The sequence below is a fragment of the Pleurodeles waltl genome, chromosome 12, assembly GCF_031143425.1.
Source record: "Pleurodeles waltl isolate 20211129_DDA chromosome 12, aPleWal1.hap1.20221129, whole genome shotgun sequence".
Taxonomy (NCBI): Eukaryota; Metazoa; Chordata; class Amphibia; order Caudata; family Salamandridae; genus Pleurodeles; species Pleurodeles waltl.
Window position 1 is genome coordinate 621,889,076 of NC_090451.1, and position 26,358 is coordinate 621,915,433.

The 26,358-nt window shown below is 42.8% G+C and overlaps 1 pseudogene; it reads right to left on the minus strand.

Moving 5' to 3' along the window:
• The window catches only part of LOC138267618 (intelectin-1-like), a 33,640-nt pseudogene extending 16,709 nt beyond the window's left edge, over positions 1-16,931 (minus strand).
• Positions 16,932-26,358: the final 9,427 nt, after the last annotated feature.

Consider the following 26,358-nt stretch of genomic DNA (forward strand, 5'->3'; position numbering starts at 1 on the left):
TTGGTTTGCTAATAGTGCAGTAACAGGAATAACCTATCTTAAAAGAATGGATGTGATCATTCTGAATCAGAGTAAACATATAAAAAAAATTGACAAAGCCAGTAGGTCTGTTTTTAATGTGATAATGAAAGCAAGGAAAAGCAAGCACAAGTGGAGTTGCATACATCAACAAATTAAAGATGGACCTGTATTCTTTGCCAATGCTTGTTAAGAGGGTTCTTTACAATCCTAAAAACAGTAGCAAACAGTACCAAATATCTTAGATGCTAAATGCAAATTAGCAAGATCAAAGTCCTATATCCTAATGAACTTAAGTGGAAGGCTAGGGAAACATGCCTAGGCAGGGTAGCAACTTTTGTCTCTTAGTAAGTGTATGTTACCAGCACGTGTCTCTGCTTGTGCCTGGTGTCGCTGCTACAGTTTTGCTCTTTGCAGAACACATACATTGGAGAGATTCAAGGCAGAGAGCTGACACTGCTGTAACACACCAACAATTATGGCTGGCTTTTTCCTTTGCAAATGAAAGTGTCCTGACTCTAAAATGTCAGCAGAAAGGCTTGCTTGACTGCGGCTTGTGGTGGTGACCTTGTGAGACTTTTAGGTGGCCATCTTAGAGCTAGACTGTCCAATTCTAACATTCAAGACCTCAATAAGGTTCTAATCTTAATGTCAGACTCACACTTGAATCCAAATACAGAATGCCCGCTGCACTGCAAAAATAACAAACGAAGGATGTACAGAATTCGATTATGAGATTAAGAAACTAATTTGACAAAACGTTTGATGACTGTACTTAAAACATAAAATAGTCCTTCTAGAAGTTTTCTGGAAGGACTAACTAGGAAGCAGAATGCTACACCAAACAGCCAGTACCATGATGGTGAGATAAAATATTCCTCATACTTGAATCAGAATATGATTGTGCCTCAAAGCAAACACTGACTAAGGCAGACAGAAAGAAAGCAATGGTTGAGTGAGGTTACCCAAAGACTACTCTATGCTTATTGTAAAGAATATTGTGCAGAAGCTATGCTGTAAATCAAGATCTAACATTTGATGGGCACAGAATTCTGGAGATCTCAATGCTTTGAATTCTACAATTTAGCAAAGGTGAAAGACTTGTTTCGTCTACTGGCTACTGTTTGTGGTATTTTAACAATCTCCATGTTGTGTACTTGTTTGTCAAATATCACTGTTAAAATAAGAGATGAAAAAGCACTCTCCAGCAACTTAAACGACTTATCCAAATTTGATTTATGTTATCACAGTGAATCGTATGTGGTTGTCGGAAGCCAAACTGATAGTGGCAATCAGTATATTGTCAAAACACTTTGTAGATGACTGTTAGACCTGGCATTCTTGGTGTGGTCTCCCCATGACTTTTTGCCTTCTGACCGCCTGTTTTACTGACTTCATTTTTGCTGGCTTTAGGATTTTGAGCACTTTACGACAGCTAACCAGTGCTACAGTGCATGAGCTCCTTCCCTAAAATATAGGCCTAGCCACAATTGGCATACTTAATCTTCTTGTGGCTCCTCAGTAAAGTGCACTACATATGCCCAGGGCCTATAAATTAAATGCTACTAGTGGGCCTGGAGCACTGATTGTGCCACCCGCTTTAATATCCCTTTAAACATGTCTCAGGCCCCTGCCATTGCACAGCCTGTGTGTGCAGTTTTAAACTGCCATGTTGACCTGGCAAATAACCCTCTGGCTAGACCTAAACTTTCCTTTTTTAATTACGTGTCACACCTAAGGTAGTTCCGGGACAGCCCCAAGGGCAGGGTGCCACATGTGTAAAAAGCTGGACATGTTCTTTAAGTTTTACATGTCCAGGTAGTGAAAAACTATTACATTTGTTTTCCACTACTGCAAAGCCTATTTCTCCCATAGGTTAACATAGGAGTTGCCTTATCTCATTTTATAAGTGTTATTTCCTAATGGGACCAGGTAGGAATTTCGAATTTGGTGTCTCTGGACCCACAATTTAAAATCACAACTAATGATAAAGTTGGATTTTAAGTTGCAAGTCTGAAAATGCCACTTTTAGAAGTCAGCATTTTCTTACTTTCACTATTCTGTGCCTCTGCATGTATCTGAATACATGTCTGGGTGGGTGGCAGCTGGGCTCTTGTGCATTCCCTCTAGACAGCCACATGCCAAGGGAACATAGGTGTCCGTGATGGGCCATTAACATCTTAATGGGTCTTCCTGTGCAGGGTGGGAGGGAGAAGCTGACACTTGCCTCTGAATAGGCTGGGCCCTGAGCCCACACAAAGGGCTGCATAACCCCCTATTGTGTTTCTGGAGCCAGGAAAGGAATGGCAGGGACTTTGAGCACTTCAAAGGTCTCTCTTTGAAGTCTCCCCCACTTCAAATGCACAACTCGGTATAAGTACCGGACCCCAAACCACACCAAATCAGTATACTTTTGGACCTGAGGACATCCTTCAGAAGGAATGAATGCTGTGCTGCTTAAGGGACTGTAACTCTGGTGGACTTTGCTGGACTCCTACCTTCCTCTGCATCCCCTGCTGCCTGCAACCCTTCTAGCCTGGAAGTAAGAAGAACAGGACCTGCCTCTCTACAAAGTGACTCAAAGGGCTTGCTGGCTTGCCTCCTGTTCTGAAGTCACAGAGACATCAAAGACTTCACTCACCTCAGATACAGCTTCTGGACTCTGCCAGCTGTAAGTACTACCCTGCCAAGTGGTGCCAATCCTGTCCTTGGAAGATGGTTCTGCAGCTGTTCTCTACAGAAATCCACGAATCATCGCTCATGCACAGATCAGAATCCCTGCCTCTCTCGTCGACGCCAATGCATCGCCCCCCAGGACAAAGATATTGCAGCATCAACTGCGTGGCTCAGAACTGGTGCATTGGTCCAGCCTCGACGCAGGCTGCATGGCTCGATGACGACGCATCACCTTCATCGTAAAGAGTTCGACGCTGCTCCTCAAGGACATTGCGTCCATCACTGTGTGGATCGGAACCAACACATTACCTTTGCATCGTCTCATCAGCTCCTCGCGTTGGATCTTCGATGTCAACGCAACCCTCCACACAAGGTACTGTTTCAGCGGAACAAGGTTGGTCCCTGTAGCTGGCCCTTGCTCAATCGCAGTCAGCCTGAACTTTGGATTTTCCCCTGTCTAGTGTGATCAGATTGCCCCGGTTTAAGATTTTAAGCACTTCATTTGCAGATATTCTTTAAAAATTCATATCTCTGCTTCTACTTATTTGATTTTTGTTGTTTTTGTCTTGTTTTTATTCATTAAACTAAGATCGATTTTTCTAACTTGGTGTGGATTTTTTGTGTGTGGTGTTTTCACTGTTTTACTGTTGCAATGTGCAACAAATACTTTACATTTTGCCTCCTGAGTTAAGCCTGCCTGCTCTGTGCCAAGCTACAAGAGGGTGAGCATAGGTTGATTCAGGGTGTGTATCTGAATAACACTGACTAGGATTGTGGGCCCTACCTGGACAGGGTGCATACCTCTGACAACTAGATACCCAAATTTCTAACAAAGACAATACTACAGCCTTCCCAATATCTTTAAAATTGCAAAATCAAAATGAATATTTACTGGAAAGCCTTTGGGAACTGTATGAGTGTTGCATGTATATTATATGTGTGAACAAATCTTGCCTTATTACTGCACAAGATATGCCTGTTCAGTGTGTGAGGAAAACAGCTGCTGATTGTGCTGTACATGCTTTATGAGGAATCAAATAATCAATTGCTGCAGCCATGGCGTTGGTAGAGAGAGAAAGTGTGTGTGGGTGCCTTTATGTGTATGCACCTGTGTGTGACATCTGGTGTACTGGTTCATGTGAGGGAGTTCAACTGTTCCGAGCTCTGCTTTATATTTTTCCTTTGTGCAGCAATGTGGCATCTGCTATACTTGACGTGAATGGTGGAGGATTAGAATGTGGCAGCTCTATGTTGAAATTAACTGGCGGGAGAGTATAATGTGGCATCTGCTATACCTGCTGTAAATGGAGAGAAAGTAGATTGGGGCACTTCCTGTACTTGATGTAAATGGTAGGAGAGCAGAATGAGGTATCTGCTGTATTTGATGCAGATGTCGAGAGAGTATAATGTAGCATCTTCTGTACTTGTTGTAAAGGGCAGAAGGGTAGAATGTGGCATCTGCTATAAATTACTTTATTTGCTGGAGACTATAATGTGGTATCGGCTACACTCAATATAAATGCAGGGAGAAAATAGTGTGGCATCTATCATAACTGATGTACAAGGTGTCAGGGTATAGTGTGGCATCTGCTATTCTTGATGTAACCGGTGAGAGAGTAGATTGTGGCACCGGCTGTAAATTATGTAAATGTGCGGGGAAGCAGCATTTAACATGAATTGGTTACCACCCAATGCCTTTACCACACGTTTTTACCACGCATATGCCTTTACCACGCATATACCTTTACAATGAAATGGAAAGAATATATAAGGGAAGTGTATATATTCACTGTAAAAAACAATGGTCAAAGTAACATTATAGTTAGGTGTGATTCAAAGATCTATTTTTGTTTACAAAAAACATAAAATTGTACTAAAAAACAAAGGTTAAAGTAATATTATAGTTAGGTGAAATTGACAGTGACAATATTAACCTTTCAAACTAACAGAAATTATAATTTAGTAGAACTAACTGTAACTTGAGCCCCAGCCGTGCACTGTTTATGACCTCACGCATTACCTCCATGGGGTCTATGTGGTCAGGGTATTTCTTTCCTGCCCCCTTATATTATTATTTTTTAAACTTCAGGACAGGGAACTAAGGGCCTGATTTAGATGCTAGCGGTAACAGTCTCGCCATTGGTTTTCTGACTGGAAACCTGCCCACCACCTTGGCGGTCCACCCACCAGATTTAGATGTTGACAGTCCCAGACTGCACCAAGGATTCCCATCTGCCGCCACAGCACCATAGGAAAGAGCGGCTGAAAGCCGAACCCCAGTCACCCTCACCACCATGCAGATTTGGATGTGCCTTGCTGGCAAGCAAAAAGTGGCGGTCCAACCTCCAAGTCTGACTGGAAGGATTGCGGATGGGAGGCGTGGAAACTCACCTTTTTTCTGATTCAACTTCTGTTTCCATCTGGACCCAACTGGACAGGGCCTTCCATCACTAATGCCACCCCCCTGTCGCTGGACACGATGGTAGGGAACCTGCATTGGCTGTATACATTGGGGGGGAGGGGATCTCTGCACATGAGCACGGGACCACTGCAGGCATATATATGTCACTGTATTTTTTTTAAATTACTGTGACATGCGTATGTCGGGAACACAAGTGGGTCAGACACGGGTGGGGACACACTGGCACATGACACATATCAAACAAATACACAACTGTCATTATGGTGCCGGCATTCATTGGCAAATTAATGTTGGCACCACAATGACAGTACATTCACACCTGTCAACTGTGTCTTAGGTGCACATTGCCAGGGGACCTGGACCTGTCATGTTTTTCTTCGAGGTGTGTGTCTGTGAGTCAGTTTGTGTATGTGTGTATGCGATGCAATTGGCTGGGGAAGTGGGAGGGAGCTGGAGTGGGTGCTGTGGTAGTGTTAGTATGTGGGCCACTTGCATATGGCAGGGCGTGTCAGTATGTGGGCCACTTGCATACGGCATGAATGTTGTTGTGTATGTTGTATTGCATGTTTTGTTGCTGTGTGCAAAAGTCAGGTGAGTAGTGTTGTGTGTCGGTCATTGTCTCAATGTGCATAGTTGTACTTGTTTTTGAGTGTTTTTGTGTAGCTGAATGTGTAGTTGTTTTTGGTTGTTGTGGTTGTGTCGTGTGTGTGTGCAATGTCAATTGTGTGTGTATGTTGTGTTATGGATGTATGGCAATGTGTGTTTGCGGCATTTCCGTGTTGTCTTGTGGTGGAATGGCAGCGGATACAGTGTGTATGTGGTTTGTTGGGTCATGTGTGATGCACAGGGACCCATATGGCAAAGGTACAGTGCGTGTGTGTGCATGTATAATCCACTCTGTGAGGACAGGTTCACTCCTCATAGCATGGGTAAGCACTGTCAGTTTCAGACACTATCCTTGTGAGGACCGGTGCGTTATGAGGACCAGTCCCTGTAGTGTGTTTAGGTAGTTTCAAACAAGTGTATCGAAAAACGAAAAGTGCAGCTATATTTGCCTTAGTCCACTTTATAAGCTTCCCTACTATCAAAGGGTTCATGGAGATAGAATAGTAAATACACACTTTGTTACAGTCAATGACCGGTCCTCATAATTATAGGTATGTTGTTTGAGTAACTTACCTGTATTCCGTTGCTACTGTCATTGTCCGATGTCCATTGGGTCTCACAGTGTCCTCCCTCTATCAGAAAACCTCCGCCAGTACACTGCCTTCAGGACTGTAATATCTAAATACAACAGGTGGAAGACTGCCGACTTGACAGTTTTCTCGGGTCCGCCACCAATGCAGCTTTGTGGTGCAACCGCCAAGATCTAAATCAGTCCCTAATTCCCAGAGTCCTGTAATGGCTGCCAGAAACATATTTCTCATGTTACTGGCAGCCAATCAGAGAACTTGCTTCCATGGGAGTCTGACTCCCACAGGAGCCAATTGACCCAAAGGGAAAAAGGTCCCCTGGGCCAATCAGAACTCTCTGTTTTTAAATTGGTGCTCCAACGAGAATCTCTCATGACCCAGCTGTTCAGATTCTTTTTTCACCTACATTTCTCAAAAACGACTGAATGGATTTATACCAAATCACAAAAAGCACAATCTGCGATACACTAAATTTGCTAGATCTTATAACGCCGGTCAGCAGTTTTTGCTGTAGCCTGTCTTTAAAAAGTCTATGGAACATGCATAGGGATTCTGCATTTTGGAACTTGCCTTTTTTCTGTGCCTCCGCACAACAGATCAGTCCAAAACTTTCCATGTACAAACTAGTCAAAAACTAGCATCTTTTGAACAGTTTGTGGAGATTCTTGAAACAGTTCAACACACCTACAAAGTGGTGAGAGGAAACATTTCCTTGTCCTAACTCACAAAATAACAACCACTTTCACAAAAAGGGACAAGAAATCACGGTAGATAAACCCAACCCCAAATGAATGGGCTACTACCAAAATGTAGACACGGAACAACTGTTTGAAAAACTGCCCTCACCCACTTATTGTGGCTTGGTCATCATTGGGCTTCTGCTAACACATTTCTACGTATACCCACTTCGTACTGGAGTAGTAGGGGTAGGGAACACAAAGCAATACACGAGAAACCAAAAAACAAAACGGAGATCTGAAAATACAGACCCCCTGGACAGGGTTAAAAATAGATTCCTGGTGGTGATATTCATGGAACCATTATCCGTTCACCCCAACATTAACACAGCACCATACTGTCAATAGCGCTGTGTAAAACTTGAAAGTACCATGTTCACCATAAGCACAATTGAGAAAAAAAATTAACAATGAGAAGTAACTAGCAGTCATGCAAAGTGCTCCAATACTGCCCATTGCACTGTGTCAAACTTGAATGCCCTATGGCCGCCATGAGCTTTTAGGAAAAACAAAATAAACAATGAGAAGTAACTGGTAGTCTGCAAATTACTCCAATACTGCCCACTGCGCTGTATAAAACTTGAATGCCCTATGGCCACCATGAGCTTGTAGGAAAAACAAACTAAAAAATGAGAATTAACTGGTAGTCTGCAAATTACTCCAATACTGCCCAATGCGCTGTATAAAACTTGAAAATAACATGTCTGCCCTGAGCGTGACTGAAAAGCCAACGAAACAATGTGAAGTAACTTGCAGTCATGCAAAGCACTCCAATACTGCCCGTTGCACTGTGTAAAACTTGAATGTGCCATAGCCGCCATGAGTGCAACTGAAAAACAAAAGAAACAATGACAAGTAACTGATAGTTATCCAATTCGCTCCAATACTGTTGTTCGAGTTCCCGATAGGCAGTATTAGAGCGATTTGCATAACTACAAGTTTCTTGTCATTGTTTCTTTTGTTTTTTAGTTGCGCTCATGGCGCTTTTATTTTTTATACTGCAGGAAATTGATCAGCAGTATTGGAGCGCTTTATGCAAATGCAGATCGAGTTCCCGCTGTATAAAAATTAAAAGCACCAGGATCGCACCTCAGAAACAAAATAAACAATAACAAGTAACTGGTAGTTATGCAATTTTCTTCAATACTGCGGATCGAATTCCCACTACGGTAACTCGATTGGCAATACTGGAGAGATTTACAAAAGACCTTATTACCCACCAGCAACATCTTAAGTTTGCAATGTTTATTTATCTTGTCAACTGGAATTCTTCATCCCCTTTTTATAATCAGTCTGCACATTATGTTCACATTACTGTAGTTTACTCTCATACCGCCCCTTTCCTCTAAAATCCACATACTCCCTCTCCTCCAATGTAATCATGTTTTTTGCATTGACACTCCGTGCTTTGTACATTGGTGCTTCTAGCATCTTGCAGTGATCCATCCTTCTTGCCCTGACCACTAGATCGCGCAGGATTTTATTTGTCCATGCTTTGGCTATGTTGCGTTTTGTGACCACCAGACCCAGATGAAGCACCAGGAATTTGTATTTAGTTGTAACAACATCACAATGTATGTGAATCAAGGCATGTTTAAGGTCTTTCTGCAATTGCCATTTGTCAGTTCTCCAAATATTCCCAGTATCCCCTCCCAGAATAGTCTGAATTTGGAAAATTTCCATATGGTACGAGTATGTTCTGCAACCAGTGCTTAATTTGTGCTTGTTGTTTCTGGTGCTGAGAACCTGCACTTATTTTTGAGGGCCGGGGCTTATTCTTCTGCCTCAAGCAATTGCTGCGAGCAAAAGACACATGGGAAAGAAGGATGAAGGGAAAAACGAAAAAGCGTCATGAAGGGAAAAAAGTAGAAAGCTGCAAGAGTGAGCTGCAGGGGCAGGGAATGGCTTTATTTGGATTGAAGAGGCCCGAGATGGCTTCAGGATTACGCCGCCTCAGTATTCAGTGTTCCCACTTTTAATTGCAGCAGCCGCGTGTTTAAGAGGAGGGCTTTGAGTACTGGCACCTTTTTATTTACAAATTAAGCACTGCCTGCAACATCTCAGACAGTTGGAGTAGACCCTGCTAACTCTCCCCAGACTATGGCATCACAGCATGTGATATAGGTACACTGAAGTTGATTGTATTGGATGATCCTGTATTGGATGCCCATCACTACTTCATAACCTGTAAGCTCACTTTGTCCCTTTACTAAGCTCACCTCAGACCTTCAAATGTGTGGAATATGAATCACCACAGAACAAGTAGGCTTGGCGATTGTTTAGACACCCCCTGTCCCTCATTAGTAGTTTGGCTTCTGAGGCCGTGGTTCGTAACCTGTGCTCCGTGGACACCTGAGTGTCTGTGAGGCATACTCAAGGGGTCCTTGACTGTTTAGAACCTTAAATAATATCAGTAGATAATTAAAAAACGATATATTTTTAAAAGTGAGAAACATTAGAAAATGGAAACATTCTGTAAATATGAAGGGATTTGATATTGAAAGTTAAAAATTAAGGGCCAGATGTAAAGGTTGGTGGATGGGTTACTCCATCACAGACATGACCGATATCCCATCCGCCGCATTGCAAGCCTCCAAATCAGGTTCTAAATTAGTAGCCTATGCTTGACTCTTGGGAGCAAATAGATAATAGTAAGGTTGAAGCTTAGTCTTTTAAACTTAAAATCCGTATTTAGAAAATATCCAAACTTCCCATTAAAGTTTGGATTTTACAGTACTTGCTTGTGAATTAAACAAAATATGTCGCCATTTGTGAAGTTAGTTGATGTGCACTTGTTTCTATATGTTTTATATTGTTTAGAAGTGCAAATCGCAGAAACTGCTTGAGCCTAGGTCATCTGTTTGCAGTAATGACTCAGTGGGGGTCCTGAGAATTGAAAACGATAAGAGTCGCTGTTCTAAGGGTTAAAGTCCGGGAGTTCAGTGAGAGTCTTTTCTACTTGAACCCTACATTGTTCCTGACACACAAAGTCAATCTATCATATTAAATCAATGTGGCACAGACACAGGCATATTGTCACTCAAAATTAATTTATTCAGTGTTGAACAAATCTTAAATTGCTTGAATTTAAAGATAACGCTGACACAGAACCCACAGGAAAGACTCGAAACAGGTAAGAAGATGGCGAGGGCAGACAAAGATTGCACTTCTACAAGAATGTAAGAATATAGATATATTATGCATCACCGGTACCATACATGGTGATAAAAAGCCTCGATTTATTTCAGAAGTTAATAGGATTATCAGTGGCCAAAGTAAATGATCGAGGCTTCATTAACATCATTTACAGCGGTTTGTATCTCCTACAGTTTGCATTCGGCCTAAAACAGATGGAGGAGGTATGCAACTGAGTGCAACTGAGCCTTGTGACTGTTGTGGGTGGTATACAAAAAGTCAGGGGGCGAAGAGCGAGGCAGCAACTGGGTGTGTTCACGGGGCACTGTGCAGGACTCAGAAGCGTGCAAAGGTGGGAGTCATGATTATCCGCCCCGCAGATTTTCAGGGCCCCGTGTTCATTCTGCAACATTTCGTTACAGATTTTAATGCATGCCTTCCCTATTCATTGTAGAACAATTATCCAACATGGTTAACACCAGCAGATGGCAGCAAATGCTGTTAATTTGATGGCTGAGGCCCCATAAAAGCAGCTGAGATGCCTGGTGCTCATTCTATATTATATTAGCCTTGTAGAACTTGATGAAGGCAGCGGTGACGTTTTAAGTAGGAAGAGGTAATTTTGATGTTCAGGGAAGAGTGGATACACAAGTGAAATGGCACCTAAATTAAATGGGCCATGCAAACCTAGGGTAGATTTGTGTGTGGACATAGTAGGTAAAAAGTTTCAGGTGGAGTCTGATTTGCTCAGGATTAAAGTGTCAGATTCTCTGTGGTATAGAGAGGACATTGAAAGGAAATTACGAATGCTGAGTCCATGTAGTGTCTGAGCATCAGAGTTGAGTGAGTTAAAATAGAGCGGTGGTAGTACATGGTTTTGAGATGCCTAGAAGCAGCAACATTGGCATTCACATACCACTTGAAGTAAGCGGAGCCCCCTCAATATCTCAACCATACATTAGATTTTGGTCAGTCCTTTTCTAGAAGGCCCATTGTGGTCTGTTACTACAGCATCTCTTCAGCAAAAAGTCATTTCTAATGCAGCCCACAAGATGCAGACTCCGGGGTCGCTTCACACGAGGAAGATGGGGTGCACAGAGAGTGTGATGCCCAACTAGGGGTAGTAATGAACTATTAAAGGCATTTATGTGTATTGATTAGGAAGGTTGTTTACAGGGGACAATATCACTTAGGGCAGGAGGGTGGGCTGGAGGTTGGAAGCTATAGGAGGGTATGTTACCCTCAGGTAACTACAAGGAAAATTTTGGAAATATTTATTTCTTACTAGGACTTGTATTTTTTTAACTGCATCTTGTTACCCCTATTGACAAATTAATAAAAATACATTGCGTTAAAAAGGGCAATGGATTTGAAGTAAAGAATTCAGGACCGATTTGGGAGTGAAAATGTAGCCTGTGGCGAAAATTCTGGGATATAATATTTGCCACAGTAAAGAAAAGTGAAGTGTAGTATCAGACAGCAGAAAGGCAGTCAGTTAAATGAGCAATGAGTGAGCGAAAATGTGAGTGTCATTGGCAAGGAGGTAGCAGGGAAATGGTGAAAGATAAGTTCATTCCACAATGAGAGACTATACATGAATCATCTTGCAAGATGATGAGGTGCTTTAGGGGAGCTCTGTGAACCTGAAAAGATTGGTTTGTGCTACCTCTGTATTTACTTAGCATTAGCAATGCCTCATCTGGAGTAAGCTCAACCCCAGAATACACATTTCCAGAAGAATCAAGACAGGCTGGACAGAATTTAGAGAGAATAGCCAATATAGTGCATGGCTCGGCCTTTCAGAAAAAGTTAAACAATTGAATCGTATTCCTAACCGAGGTAAATAAAAAAAGGAAATAATATAGTCAAATTGATTGCATGCCAGAATATCGAGGACAAAAATATCATGGGGCCAAATTGTTGAGATCTTAATATCGAGGACCTAAATTTCGTGAGCGAAATTGCCTGTAAGTACGGATGGATTTCCTATTCTTAGCTGCATGTCTGTGTACCAAATAGACCTATATATTGTCAGATTGCATAGATGTGAAGTTAAGAATAGTAAACCTATTCTTACCGATATAAATACTTACCTTCACGATTTCTGGTTCTGGATACTTAGGTGTCGATGTCTTGGCCCATGATATTCTGTATTTGGTATTATGGCATAATGTTATCAAACTAGTAAACAGGGAAAAGGGACTAACAAAGTAGCAACATAATTGGTTATTTTATAATGCTGGTACTGTCAAAACTAAAGGTCTGGTTATGGGCACTATCGTGCCAGTCTCATTTTTATTGTTTAAAGTTCAGTTGTTAAATGATCAACACCCCAGTATCAGAACTGCTGCAGTAAAAACAGTAAGTTAACATATTAAAAGTCTGGGATATACAGAGGGGGTAATACAGCTGAGTAGTTAAAGGTACAGATAAAACACTAATATAGAATAAGTAGAAAGGGGAGTTGGCTGATGGAATTGCTGATTAATCGGCTGTTAAATTGTGTATTTATATGCATTTTCTTAATCACTGAAATGCTGAAGTCAAGATACTGCATCCACCAGTCAATCTAGAATCTGGGTTACCTAACTCCTATAATTTCAACAATTTAGGGATCATGATCATGGCATTTTAACAAAAAGTATACTCTTATATTTTTACAATTTTACATAAGGGGTATGAAGTAGGGCAGACCAGGAGCTGGTGTTATATAGTCTTGCGTAAATGCTGTCAGAAAAGTTAATTTCAAGAATGTAGTCATTTTGGATATCCAGGCACATCATGAAGCCGAAGACTTCCTTATTCCGGTAGGACTTTAGCTCAGTTACAGATGAGTCCCTTAATGTGGTTCTCATCTGAGGGTGGTGTTTTGTACTCAATGTCATATGTGTTAGGGGGATGAGGAAGAGGATCAGCTGTTGTCACTGGAGACCATGTGGCATCGCGCCCCAAGTCTATCCTGCTGGGATATCTTCTTGACTACCTGAATGAATCAAGAAAAAAAGCAAAGCTGATAGAGTGCCCAGTGACAACAGCAGTCATCTCAGCAAGGAGTTGTCTATGCCTGTCCTGAGGCTACCAATCCTATTTACTCCTAATAAAAAATGACTTTTATTAGTGTTTCCAAAAAGAATTCAACAATGCAGGGAATCATTTATTTTAATGCTTTCAAGTTTAAGTTCGCAAGAGCTGAAGATGTGCCAGATTTTCAGGAGACCATCTATATTGTGGGACTATTCTTAATGATGAAAGCCCGAGAGGGTGGGTGGTCTGATAACACTTGACAGGTATCCCCTGCCAGAGAAACTGTACCTCCTCTGCCCCACTCACAGCTATTGCAACTTTACCCCCTGTATTTAGCCCCAGCAATATCCCTTTGTCCAATCCCCTTACACCGTGTACCCAGAATTCCAGCACATGCCCCAACCTAGTTCCCTGCCATCCCTTTCTACAACCATCACTAATCTGCTTGCTTCAGCACACTCAATGTAATTTATGCCAGCAATGTGTTTGGATTAAGAACCTCAAAGAACTGATTGTATCTTGTAGGATATCAAATAGGAAACCCACTACATACATGTGCTGACCAATATAATCAATACAAAGATTGCAAAGGATCAAAGCCAGTTGGGAGCCTTTTCTGGGAGAGGCAGTACAGCTTCCATCTTAACCATCACTCTTAAGACAACCTGTACGCGAGTCACGTGCTCTACCCTTGTTCAATCAGAATTAGAAGAATATGGGTTGGAGTACACTTAATAACTCAGAAATGTTTATGTTTCTAGCTCTGCTCCTGTCATTCGTAAGAAGAAACCACAAAAGTCAAGAACACAAGAAACAGATGAGTAAATAAAATGACACACACAAAATTTCCCTTTTAATTCCTACTGCTGCGTGTATTATTTGCCCAGAATCTGGACCAATACTACACACGACAGTCGACTCCAGAACTTCCCATCTGTTGTATAACAGATTTGCATAGCGTATCCTGTCTTGGTTTTATTCTTTGTGTTCTGTAATTTAGGATTTTGCTTTTTCTGATATAAATGTAGGACTACAAATCCAAGAATGCACAGAATAAGATGGAAAAGGTGATAATCTCATATTGTATGTTGGTTCACTTCAGATTATTTTGAATCACCTTGTAGAACAACACCCATCGTATTAAATAAAATCTGACAACTCACAGGGCCCCTCAGTATGTCACGGTATCAGCATCTTTTACATTCCCAGAGATGAAGATACATTAAAACGTGGTAAATGTGAAAGTGGGCAACCCTTAAACATAGTGGCTGATTATAAATGGGCTGATATTCACTTTCTCAGCCAAAAACACCAGTGGGAAAACATGTGAAAACTGGCGAGGAAATACCAATCTTGGGATAGTATTCCTGATTGCAAATGTGGAAAATCAGAATGAAACTTGAAATTGGGGCTATAATATATTTGTAGCCATTTATGGCTACAAACTCTCTAGAAATAGGAGGAGACTTCAGAAGCATTTATTTTGAGGAACGTAGGAGTGGCTGCTTAGCGGCTGAGGCAGTACTGGCACTGATAAGCCACCATTTTTGGCAAAGCCTCCCCCCCCCCCCCCCCCCCCCCCCCCCCAGACAATGCCATCTGACCGCACCCCCCGGCTCTCCGAGACATGGCGCCACTATTCTAGGGCTGGCATGTCTACTAATAGGAAAGTGTAATATGGCCGACCACTTGTCAGCTCACTTCCTTGTTTGCTACTGGTGAAAGAGACTGTTCTATGGTATACCCTAACATTTCCACTCCGTTAATTATACATTGGTACTTGCCATATGGGAAAATCCGACCCCTTATGACTTGGACTCTGAGTGTCCACCAAGGAAGCATATATTAGCAGACAATTGGTAATTCTGGGACCGATTCACCTGGTAATTCCTCATTCTCCTCCAAACTTTCTTCTAGAGTTTTCAAATGCCAAATTCTCCTGGTGAAAACGCACAGATCCATAGTGTTCCTGCAGAGCTCATACATCTAATGGACTTTTGTTTTGCTAACCTAGGTGTAGTTATTGTGTTTTTTCACTGCACCTATTGGACTAACACATTTGAAATCAATTATCTGAAGCTGAAACGTTTGTTTATCCTGCTGATAGTCTGCAGTTTGTGTGGATGGGGGCATGTTCATACTTTTACCCAGAGTCCTTACCGTTTCATCCTTTTCAGACTCAAGGCTTTCTCTTCTGTCTTCATTTTATCTCACAGATTAACTAGATACAGTTATCCCTTAATGGAATTGTCAAAAAGTCCTGGTGGGTTTTATTAATAATCTTTGTATATCCATTTTGCTTTTACATATTGTGACTACTGGCTGGGTGTAGTTTCGATATAGTGCACTGTGAGACGTTATCCATTTGTGCTGCCTTGCCCACGTCCACATGCCAAGGCCCGCTCTACAGATTCTCCAGGGGTGAAACAGTGATGACACGTCTTGGCAAGGAAATTTATGTTAATCACAGTAAATAGTAGCATAAAGGTTTTGTAGGTGAAAAGAAGAGAACTGGAGAGAGTGTTCATAAGAAAGTGAAGGGAGGTTGTCACCCTAGTTTTTTTCTGACCACTTCAGAATGAAATGGCAACTCATGATGAGGCCTTCAGAACCAGCGCAGGCTTGGTATATAGCTATGCAATTCTAGCAATCTGACTTGGACATTTCCAATAGAAGCTTCAAATCTGGCCTCTCATATAGCTAAGGGTGTCACAAATCGTAGCATTGACCACGATGCTATGCTGTTTACTATCTGACTATGGGTATGCAGATGTGCAGAGAGTATTATGATACTTATTGCCATTGTTGAGAGTAGGGAGGGACCATGATCCATGGGCGGCAAAGCCTGGAGTGGGTCATGATGCCCCTCCCCCCAACAACAGTAAAAAAATAATATTGCACACTGTGTATCTGCATATATGGTTCATGCCATGGGCGAATTTGAAAAACAAAATAAAAAAAATAAAAAGTATTCGGCCAAAACTAGGATGCAAATGATTACATTTATGCAATAAGGAAAAATCACATTGCAGAGGTTTCCTATTAGTAGAGTTGTTTTCCTGTGTAAATTACCCAGTACAGGCCATTTGTGAGTCAATAAACAGTGATTTTGTAATGTCAATTGTGCTGTGCTGCGGTAGCAAACTTGAATTTGACCTTTACATTGTAATAATATAGGTCATTGTACATTTATTAGTAACTCTGCTACACATGACAAGTAATTGGGCCACATTTATTTTCACTGCTATGGCAGACACATATAAACATTGGGGACGCGTTGTGGTGTTGTCATGAAGTATTTACAGAGGATCAATGATTCAGATGCTGCGCTTTTAAGTTTCCTTATTCCATGCATGCACAGCTCATCCAGTGCTAGCTTTTCCTTTGTAATTTGGGATTTGTAGCCAAATGAGTCCAAGAATGTAGTGCAAAGCCTGGAGAGGATAATTTACTAATACATGCAGGTGACTAATGTAAGAGCTCTGGTGATGGAAAGGACAATCTGGGCAATAATAGTAGAAAGTCTGTCTGTAAGGTGATGGGCACCCCTTTCTACTTACCCTGGGATGTCTTATCATTTGTCTTGATATCTTGGCAGCTGCGCATGAGCTTCATTGCCTCCATGGGATGGTAGCCATCATACTTCTGCTCACACTCGTCAGCGTTCCACTTGGCCACGAGGTCCAGGATGGCTAGCTTCTTACAAGGAAGATCATTGGCATTGCATTCATCTGAACGAAATCGATAGTTTTCATAAAACTTACTACTTCCTGATAACATTTCCAAGAAAATTTTAAACCAGTGTGTGACAAAAGCAGATAATGTTTTTTAATCAGAATATTGCAGGTGAAATATTGTGATATAAAACATTTGTGGCTAAAATACTGAATATCAAAATGTTGGTAGGATGTCTATATGGGTAAGTACATGTATCCAGACAACGTATTTATCATCAAGGTACTTGAATATGGAGGTATAAATAATGCTTGCAGACATTTAACTAGCTTTACTATATGTTGTCTCTCAATATTTAGGCCACAATAATTGTTCTTAATCACAATATTTCTGTCCTCAATATTCTGACATACAACTGATTTTGATATAGCCATTATTGAATATTATGAATTAAATGGTCAGGATCCTGATCAACATCTGATCAGCAACTAAAAGTACTATCAATTTAAATTCTGGCACTATCTTGCTAGCAGTGGCGTGATCATGCTTCTACATAAATATGTCCTATTTTACTAATTGCTTGTATGACATTATACCAAATTTGTTAATACTACTCTACAGTAAAATTGCATCCTCTACATCGTCTCCCACTAAATCACAAGGTAACTATATAGTAATTATTCTTAACTCCACCTATATCTACTTTGGGAGGGAATCATAAGAGGGGTTAAGAAAATGAATGATATACCTGACTTGCAATGGGATTATAAAGTGATGAAGTAGATGAAATATTATCAACATGCGGTATGTTGCATGTGCAATAGAGATGCTCTCACCCAACCAATGCAATTTCCCCAGATTTTATAATGCAAAGGACTGAAACAAATGCATGTGCATCTTTGGACTTCTAGACAGAGCGAATTGGTATTTCTACACTGATTTCCTCAGGTTTTAGTCCTGTTTTGTCTACTAAATATGATAATCCCAAGAGGGCCAGTAACTTCTATTACTGCCAACACTGAGATTACTGGAATGTGGATCTCTTAGTGGTGGACTATAGATAGCTCACAAGGGTAGGTTGAGATTGTAAGGACACAGCATAAACATGAATGCAGCTTTTATAATGAACACTATGGCGCTGAGAGTCAACATTGTCAAAGAACCAAGAAATTTCTCCTAGGCCACCCCTCAAGCTGAACCATTAATGTACAGTTCTGAAAAGTCCAGGGTGGGCCACAGTTCTGAAATGTTGAGTGTGGACCCACCCTTACCAGACTCTTGATGAAACTTGGCTTCAGCACTTTGACTGTCACCCAACAAACCCCCCCCCCACACACACCCTCACTGTTCCTACCTGAGGCTGAGCTCCAGGACACGGAGACCAGGACAAGTACCAAGCAGAGGATCTTCATTTTGCAGCTCTCCCTGAGGTGGTGAGGGAGAAAAAGGAGTATTGTTACAAAAGCATAGATTTCCATTGGAATTACAGGTAATTTTTTATCGTTCATGAACAAAAAATAATTTAGCCACTTAAAAACATGTACATTTATGGACAGGCATTGACGTATCTGCATGCGCGCACTTCTACGGGTGTTTTTATAGTCACAGACATTTGCAGAAGCCTAGAATGATGCACCAGCCACAGGCTTCCAGGTGTCCTTTTGGGAATGTCGTGACATATCCTGTGAGGTCTTCTTAGGTCCCTCTCGCTGTCCTACATTTTGGAACCAACTATTTTTATTCAGGTGAAAAAACTTAACTGATTACGATAAGCAGTTCTTACTTTCTAAAAGACAAAAAATAATTACAGGGTCTCTGTGTTTTCAATGTTCATGAATGCCAGGATTGGTGAATACCAGGAATATGTAGTCTTGATTCCACCCCATTCCTCTTTATTCCAGCACCCTAGACTTCCAGTCTTTGTCTCACTCTTGAAGATCGTTCATCCCAGTTTTCTCCATTTGTCACTGTTTTCCTATCTTTCTCTTCCTCACTTTTATGTCCTTCTCTCTGTTGCTCGGGATCAAAATCTGATGATGAAAAATTTAACCTCAGTCGCCTCAAATTGACACAATTTATGGATGGACTATAAGTTTCAATTAATGTTACCTAGAGCCCTGAGGCAAGTTTCAATAACAAGGCACAATTTAAAGGTTTGTTTATTGCAGGTGTTTGAGTTTTTAACAGTTAATTAAATAATCAGAATGTATTCACAAAATTGAAACCAGCGCCTCACCCTAAAGATTAAAAGATACAGGGGTGTTGCAAAAGTGCCAAAGTCTCTAATGCTCAAACACAAAATGGCACCCTTGCGTCACAAGTCAGTAAATAAAAAAAAAACAGCCATAATTAGAGATCAGCGAGCCTCTTATACAATTGGACCTGGGTACCACTGAACTTGCTGCACAGATTCTCTCTACCTCCTTCGTTCCCACATCTCACATCTATATCCTGTCTTGGCACCTTTATCTTCCATGTCCTTCCTCCTGTTCTTTCAATGACATCCCCTTTCAAGCCCCTTTCTCTCCCACTTATCCATCACCTTTTAGGTCCATATCTTTCTCCATTTCAGTCACTTTTTCTATCTTTTTTCTCTTTCACACTTCCCTTTACCTACTTCTCTCTTTTCTCAATTTTTTTCAATGTTCCATAATCATTTTTCCTTCTTCTCCATTTTCCTTTTTCCTTTCTTCCAATCCATCCAACCCGCCTGTCTTTGGTTTCAAATGCAAAAAGAACAGATGATGACAGAATACTGAACAATGTCAAACATTCACCCCTGTCACAGATCTGGACACAAATCCATTGCTTTTTTTGCTCACCATGCCATTCCAGTTTGGACCCAGCCATATGCAAAACAGTCTTGACCCTGTTTCCGTGGAAACAGTCCACTCAGAACTGCCAGACATGGTCCTCCCTGGACTAAAGACAAGCATCCTAGGACTGGTTTTGGGATATCACCCCCTCATCATCAAGCTAGCTTGAGTCCGATGGTATAGCAAGCACGGGTCCCATGTCTAGGCATACCCTTCCCACTTAGGGCGTCAAATCCAAAAAGGAAAACTGAGGGATGGAATGCTGAACAATGTTAAACATACACCCCCAGTCATATAGCTGGGTCCAAACTGAGTAGTCATTGAGTGCAAATTAATGATGGACTGGGATGCCGCCCTAGTGATTAGCTTTGGCTAAGATTAATTCAAGCATTCCATCCATCACTGTTTTGTATACCTATTGTGTCGCCCTAAATGGGATGGGTATGCCCTAGGCCCAGGCGTGGGTCCTGTGCACACTGTGTCACTGGAACCAACTTGTACCCAGCTGATGAGCCCATAACTAGTGCAAAACCAGATCTGATGCTTGTGTACCAATTCAGAGTGGTTCTGGCTTGGCAGTTCAGGCTGGACTGTTCCTATTGGAGTAAGATCAAAACTGATTTGCATATAGATGGGTCCATGAGGTGGTATGGTGTGCAAAATAATGATGGATTGGGATGCAGTCTGAGTGATTACCAGTAACTGAGATTAATTCAAGCATTCCATCCATCACTGTTTTGCATACTTATTGTGTCCCTGGTGCCAGGCACCAGGCTCTGTGTTTAAAGTATTCAGAGTGGATGACCTGTAATCTGTGTGCAGCCTGCACAGGGCAGGCTGGGCCCCCACTCACCTGCAGTCCCTGGTGCCACTGCACAAGCTACACCACTGATATCTATGCCCCTGCAAAAAAAAGTTACAGCTTCCCCTTATCTGCTTCTACTCTCAAGAGAAACGCTGCTCGAGCCTGTGACAACCTCTGACTCAGAAGCTTGTCTTGGAAGCCGTCAAAGAGACTGCAGATTTGCAGAAGAGAACTCCCCCTTTTAAAGGAGTCCTCTTAGCAGCAGCCTCAAGCTGTCTGTAGATGTTATGGGTTGTAATACAAAGGAGGAAACCCGCAGGGTAAATATCTGACATGACTGGAACTTAACCATCCTCGTTTTTCTGAAATTGCAGAACGTATGCAAGGGTGTGGTGGAGAATGAAAACAAAGGTATGTATGAAAATAGGATTTTGCATTATTCTATTCCCTGAGGACACTGGTCTTACTGGCTCATCCTGGTTCCTTCTAGTTGGGTTGAGTCTGGCTTCAAGAAATGTCTACCATGCTTGTGTAGGGTATGAGCACATTTCTAAAATTATTGGTATACTTTCAAATTGTCTGTCAAAAATGTGGTTTGAAAGTAAATAGGTAAATATGGTGAATGGTTAGGGCATGTACACCTTTCCCAGTTTTGCAAATATTTTTTTAGAAGTTGTCTTTGCCTAACTTTTACAACATTTTCCATAAACCTAGAGGTTGGATTTCTTGCCAAGAAAGAATTAGAGAGGACGTGTGGCCACTTCAGTTGAGACTGTAATAATTTGGCATCAAATATTAAAATGTTTATGGAAATTCTTGAAGATATGCCTGTAACCTACCAAGAACTCCATGTAGAAGGCACCATGCCGTCACTGCATTAAACATTTGTGCAATTAAAAGTGGGCCCGAACACATCTAAACCAGTCCAATTCTGTCACACACCGAGTTGTCCTCTCTGCATTGATCCTGATGGAGCGCTGGGCCTTTGTTCTTACAATTCCTCCTGTGATAGATCTTTCTAAGATGCCTGAGTGGTGAAGGAGAGTTGGTTCAATCCACAATTCAATTAATAGTGCAAATCATTAAGTCACACATTAAGGACCAAGAAAGAATAAATATAGTTTTAGGGACAAACTAATGTAAATGAATCTCAAAAACATGCTATATAGGTACAGAATTACCAAAGGTGAATCAAAGTGTCGGATAAGATTAAATTGCAATAGAATGAGGTATACAAGGATTTCAGTTTAAGCAATACAAAAGATAAGAAATAGAATCTGATGACCATATACATGTCTTGATCCTCTTGTCTATACATGAATAAATCTAAAGTAGTCTAAACTATTCCTAAACTTAAATTAGAGTCAGGAAACCCTAGTTAATTCTGGGGAAATAGGAAGGCATCAGGATAGTGAAGACCTCAGTAGAAGTTCTCCAATCAATGTATTGCATAGCATAACTCCAAACAACAGACTAAGGGCAGAGAGGTCTGTACCCCTCAGAGTCCATGGAAAATCTGCGCTCTCAGCTAACAGTGTAAGTACCAATTAAGCCCACAGAACCTTCAGGAATTCCACACCATCAACACAAGTAGATTTCCGTCTTCCAACAGTTGAAATTGGCAACTCCATTTGATTCTCCCATCCCTCAATCTGAACATCAGGACGAGTATGTGTCTCTCTCTTCTTCTGATACATTGTTGACAGGAGTCCTTTCTTCTTAGTTAGTTAGCACCTCTTGTCCTTACAAAAGTATCCTCCCAGACCTCACTATCTCTAATACACAATGGCCCTCATTACAACATTGGCAGTAAATGCCGCTTACCGCCATGCAGAAGACCGCCAACACACCGCCGCAGCTGCTGAATTCCGCCACAGCTATTACGACCCACAGCTCAGAAACCGCCAAAACCTAGACACGCTCACAATTCCGCCACACCAAAGGTCAGTGATAAACTGGCGATAACAAAACCTCCACCGTCACGCCAACAGGAATACACCCAAACTATGACGACCCATGAATCCACACGGCGGTCTTTCAACCGCGGTATTCCATTGGCGGTACACACCGCCGCGTTCAAAATACACACACATTTACAAAACACAACCACATTGGACAAATCGAAATACACACACCTGATACACATACACACACCACTCCCACACACCCAATACAATATAAAACACACACCCACATTGCCCACAAACCCTTACTACCCAAACATTTGAAGAAGGCCAGAGAGACAGCAAAGCAAAGACAACACCAGCATACAGAGGCACACCACACCATCACACATACACGCACAAAACACCACACACCCCTAAACATCACCCCACACATCACAACACACACCACCCCACAAATCACCCACACCACCGCATGGCACCGCAAAGACACCCCAGGTTTTCTGAAGAGGAGCTCAGGGTCATGGTGGAGGAAATCATCCGGGTAGAGTCACAGCTATTCGGATCACAGGTGCAGCACACCACCATAGTTAGGAAGATGGAGCTATGGTGCAGAATCGTAGACAGGGTCAATGCAGTGGGACAGCACCCAAGAACACGGGATGACTTCAGGAAGAGTTGGAACGACCTACGGGGGAAGGTGCGTTCCGTGGTCTCAAGACACCACATTGCGGTTCAGAGGACTGGTGGCGAACCCCCACCTCCTCCCCCCCAACTAACATCATGGGAGGAGCAGGTCTTGGCTATACTGCATCCTGAGGGCCTCGCAGGAGTAGCTGGAGGAATGGACTCTGGTAAGTTAAATCTTTAACTACTTCATCCCCCACCTTACCTGCATGCTATCACATACCCCCACCCTCGCCCTCACCCCCATCACTCCAACTCCTCACATATATCCCACTAGCACAACCCACACATCCCAACACCAAGCCCTGCATGCAACAACAAAGCAAGGACACCCATCACCAATGCATGTCCACTGCACATACCCACACAGACCCCTAAACAATTATCACACAAGGTCCTACACAGTAATGGAAGCACTGGAGTACAGGGTCACCCACCCATTGCACACCATGACACACACAGATGTAATAATCATGCCTTTACACCCCTGCAGGACCCCTACCCAACGTCACTGGACAGGAGGTTCCAAACATGTCCACTCCACCCACAGAAGAGGCCCACAGTGATGACAGCAGCTCTGTCCAACTGGATCTAGATGCCCGGCCCATCTGGGACATCAGGACAGTCGGTTCCCCTCACACAGTCACAGGCCACCACAGAGCCTCCCCCCTCAGGAAACACCAGCACAGCACCCACCCAGCAGGCCCATACCTCTGTCCCCAGGACACGTCAAGCAGCAGTGTGTCCACCACTACAGGGAACCCAGGCTAACCCACCACCCCAAGAACATCAGGGACCTGGGGGCAGTGGTAGTGGGCACACGGTTCAGGGGACAGAGGCCCAGGAAAACCGGGGAACTGGGAGGGCTGCTGTGCGACAGTGGGAGGACAGGCCCAGGGAACCCACTCTCCACGAGACCCTCTCCTACATCCTACACCAGGAGACGATGGCAACGGTACTGGCCAAGTTTCAGGAGACCCAGCGGCTGCAGGAGGAACAATATTTGGGGTTCAGGGAGGAACTCAAATCCATCAATACAACCCTGGGCACCATTGTAGGGGTGCTGAAGGAAGTATTCAACACCAGGAGGGACACTGTTGCACAACAAGGGGCCCCTGACACTAGCCTGGACGATGAACTGCCCACCACCTCCGCCGGCGCTAGTGGACAGGAGGCACCGCCACAGGACCACCACACCAGCACCCCACCCCTCAAGATGGAGAACCACCCCGCAAGTGGTCCCTGAGATCCAGGACAAAGACAGAGAACAATGTCAAGACCCCCGCCAAGAAATGAGACCACCCTGATTGTCATCCTCTGTCCCACTTTGTCACCCTGTGCATCCTTAAACTGCCCTAGTTCCACTTCCTATGCCCCTTTGGACAATGCACCTGTGAGACAAATAGACTGGACTCTGCCATGGACATTCCTCCACCATCACCCCTGACCATTTTCCAACCCTCTCCACTAATTTGCACTTAAATAAACACCCTTGAATCACAAAGCAGTCTAAACGAGCTGATCCTTTTTCCATTCTGGAATCGATCGGCTCGTGTGATTACAGCGCGTGTGTCTAGGTGCCCCCCAAGACATCTCAATTTGCTCCCTGACGCCCAGCAGCAAAGAATATTGACTGGGTTGTAAAATTTAAAACAAGGCTACTGCCGAAAGTGCCTTCAGGCAGCTCCCTCCACACTTTAACTAAGGGCACTTCTTCACTTGCCTGAATAGGGGTTTTTGCACTCCCCCATTGATTCCAGCATTATCTAAACAATATATCATAATCTATTAAAGGTTTTTGTACCTTAATACTCTGGTCATGGCTCAGTGGGATGACCAAGAAACAGAATATTATATGGAGGAGTTGGGCAATCAACTGGAGGTGGATCTAGTGGGAGCCCCTGATACCAGGGTCCAGCAATCTGTAAATGATGCCCTGGTGAGAGCATTGGGCCCCTTTTCGGGGCAACTACTTGATTACGCTCGATCACAGGGTTGGATGCAAGGGCAACAACTGCAACCCAAATCTAAAAAAGAAAAGGACAAGACAAAAAATTTGGAATCCAGAGCCGAGGTTAGTGGTATTCATGTTGACGCATTCGAAAAACTGCGTAAGAAACGTAGTGAGGAACATAATTATAGTTCTAAGAAGGAAGCCTCCTTCTCTCCCTCCTCCTCTGATAAAGATTCCTCTTCTGACGATTCAGATGACTCGGACCCTCCTATGCCTAGTAAAAAGGCTAAAAAAGCGGCCCCTCCCTTGCAGGTTTTGGACTTCGACCCCATAGAAATCATACACCCCAGAGCTTCCAATTGGGTGCCTCTACCCGAAGTGGCTCAATATGTCCAATCTAACTTAAGAAAAAGCTTTGATAAGGAAGTCAGATCACGATTAAAAGCAGAATGTCCCAGACCAGACCTAGAAGGCAAGGTTTCTGATACCCCAGAAAGAGACCCTACCATGATCACCTTTATGAGGAAATTTGCGAAGGACCCCAAAAAAGGTTTGGATCGATCCTGGCGTAATTGCCAAGACAAACTGTTGGATCTTTCAGGACCTCTGACCAAGATCCTTGAGATGGCGTATGTGGCTAAGGAATCAGGATCTCCTGTGGACACAGATGTCCTTATAGGTTGGGCACAAAGATCCATTTGCCTGCTAGGGAACTCTAATTGTGCTATTTCTGCAGAACGCAGAAAATCTGTTCTAATGCGCATTGATCCTAAGTTGTCGGATCTTGCAACCTTGGAAGCGTGCCCTTCGGCTGAAGGACTTCTTTTTTGGATCATCTTTTATTAAAGACTTGGCTAAGTTCTGCTCCACTTTTTCTTCACTAGACAAAGCCCAAATATCTCTCAAGAAGGTTTTTAAACAAGGCCTTTTTGTCATGGCCGGTCGTTACGGGGGACGTATGCCCGGCCGAGGAACATACAATAGTCCCCAAAACTACTACCAGAGAGGCAGAGGGGGTTGGTACGGGGAACAAGACCCCACCTTCTACCCCACACGCCCCAGACGAGGACGTCCTCGTTTCCGCAGGGGCCATCGCAGAGGGCAGCAAGGAGCCATACAGGACTCAAGTTTCACAGGTGAGCATTATTCATTTCTCTCAGGTCAAACTTGGGGGCAGAGTAGCATTATGCTTGGCAAATTGGAAACGGATCTCCGGAGATCCATGGATTCTCCAAACGGTCAGGGGTTTTCGACTGGAGTTTATCAGTACTCCCAAACAACTCTCCCCTTTTCCCTAGCAAATCAAAATTTT